Consider the following 2,518-nt stretch of genomic DNA (forward strand, 5'->3'; position numbering starts at 1 on the left):
TTTTTTTTTTGGGGGGGGGGGGGTGGACCCAAAGGTACAGTTGGGTTATGTTGTGGAGGTCCAAGTTGCTGCTGACAAAATGGGATGAAGACGGTACTCGTCAGCAAAGGAAGCACGAGGGTCGAGGTACCACCAGGCTACCCAGGCCCATACAGGAGCAATCGAAATGCAGAAGGTTGGTTCGAACTACAGACCTTCTGGCCAATAAGTTCCTCCCCTAACCACCGAGCCATCTCAAGCCTCCAAGGAATTCAAGGGAGGGACAATACATCCACTATCAGAAGACATGTGTAAAACTGTAAAACAGTAGCCTAGAATACCTTTTTAGTCTGAGGCAACGTAAGTCTAATTGCCCGGTTGTCAAAGTTTGGTGAAGATCGGGTGGAGTTGTTTGAACGGTTTACTCTTACCCACTCCTCAAAACATCGGTGAACCACACTGGGGCAGTCATAACTACACTGCACAACCATACGCGGTTGATGATTATGTCGATAAAAGACTATACCCACAAGTTCGAGATTTCCGTGCATCTCTGCGCTTAGGTGGTCCCTTCATTTAGGGGCTTCAAATTGTTTTCTATCGCAAGATAAAACGGTTTTTTTTACCCTAACTTGGGGAATATCGTATACTGGTTTGGAATTTCCTCCTACTTGTCGTCCATCGTGATGATCCACGACTGCCTTGATCCAAGGAAGACGACGTGGACCTTACTCTGGTCCGCTTGGTCGTATTTTGTCTTGGATTGTTTGATACAACCCCGTTGTGTGGCTCATTTGTTAGAGCGCGAATTAACTGACCGGAAAGTCCCTGCTTCGAACCCGACCTCTGCATCTTGACTTCTGTCTACGCGTCGGCAACCCGGCCGTCGCGCGTTTTTTGGGTGGCATAGTAGCTGGGCACTGAAAAGGTGTTACAGCTGAACGGTTGTCTTTTACCATTATCTACAACGTTGTTCTTGTCACGTGACAAATGGAAGTAGGCGGTATCCGGCTAGTACGTTAGCTTTCATTACTCTCCTGTTTATGTTGCATGAGTCGCACAATGACTCGCCGTAACGCTCAGGACATCCCGGACAGTTAAACCTACTACGGTGCTAGAGGTGATTATGCGGGCCAAACAGTACGCTAGTACTAGTTGACCATATTTGTGTGCCTTGCTTGCGTCTCATGGGTGATGCGGACCACCAGACCACCTTTCGCAGATCTCAACTGCTCACTTGTTCACACCGCAAGTATTAGCCAGCAGTTGGGCGTACTGATAGCCTGAGAACTGTTCCCATCTATTCACCATCAAGTGTAAACCGATTACAGTGCGTTCAGATGGATAGAAACCCGCCAACCGCGTGAGCGCAAAGGTCCCGCATCTTCCCTCAATGTGGCGGACCGGTTCTGTAACACACTGGACCATTGTTGGATATAAAGTTACCCCGTTGGACTCCGGCCACGGAATCTTAGGCCGAAAAACACCCCTCAAGGGGTTATAAATGGCGAAGCGGCGAAAGCTTCGACCTCATATCCTTTCACGGTTCACGTGAACTCTTGGACCTGCAGGCGATCGGATTCACCTTGCCAACGCGCTGGTATGTCAAAAACACTACGAGGACGGACCGTCCGGTGGACAGTCGTCCCATTCTACATCGCACTGGTCATCGTCTGAACGGATGTCTGCTTTTGCATGTGTCATTGTGCGAGATTTCATCAGTGTTTTTAGCCTGACCTTTGTTAGTGGATACACACACACTTGGTATTCGTGCACCAGTCTGCATACCTGTGTGATTTTCATAGACTTGCTTGTTCAAGTTTTCGCAATGCGATAAAGCCAGTTGGTGCACACAGACCCGTTGAGATAGAAAACAACTACTGTATTGATCGAATTAATTACCACCGTTCTCATCTCCACCAGTCGTCTCGTGCACGAAAGAAATGTGAGGGATGGAACTTCAGGGAAAGTCTGTCCTTCCTATGGATGGCAAGCTTTTCGAACGGGTGCCAGTGGCCCTTCAGGATGACCATTCGTCAGTCATTCCATCTCAAGTTAAAATCCTGCACCTCCGAGTGAACGGAGCTCGGAAGGCCACAGAGTTGACCACACTGTGTGATGATGACTACTCGAACCCACATCTTCTGTAGCAGATGTTGACGATAAGTAATCAAACAGGGAGCATGAACTTCGCACCCATTACTGATTGACCCAGGGGATCAAAATCGTTTTTTGACGTCCCCAGTCAACTGTGAGATAACCACAGTAAAGGCCGCAAGCATTTTGGCTCAATTAACGCAATACGGACAAGATCAGTATCAATAACAGTAATAATAAAAGTCGCTTAGTCGTAACACCCTCCCGGTGTCATGCCATCCGAAGAAAGCAGAGGGGAGCTGAGATAACGCCAGATTACCCAAGTCCAGACGGGAGCTGTCGAAATGCAGAGGTTGGGTTCGAATCATCGGCCTTGTGGTCACTGAGTTTGCGCCCTAACGACTAATCTATCTCGAGCTGTATCTCGAAACCGATATATATA

General features: G+C 48.3%; 1 protein-coding gene across 1 annotated transcript in view; it reads left to right on the plus strand.

The window, feature by feature from the left end:
• T265_05966 (hypothetical protein) overlaps positions 1-2,518 on the plus strand; it is a gene marked incomplete at both ends in the record, with an annotated part of 22,583 nt that overhangs the window by 3,561 nt on the left and 16,504 nt on the right. The gene's annotated exons all lie outside the window — the stretch shown is intronic.

This window comes from Opisthorchis viverrini (genome assembly GCF_000715545.1).
Source record: "Opisthorchis viverrini unplaced genomic scaffold opera_v5_119, whole genome shotgun sequence".
Classification (NCBI taxonomy): Eukaryota; Metazoa; Platyhelminthes; class Trematoda; order Opisthorchiida; family Opisthorchiidae; genus Opisthorchis; species Opisthorchis viverrini.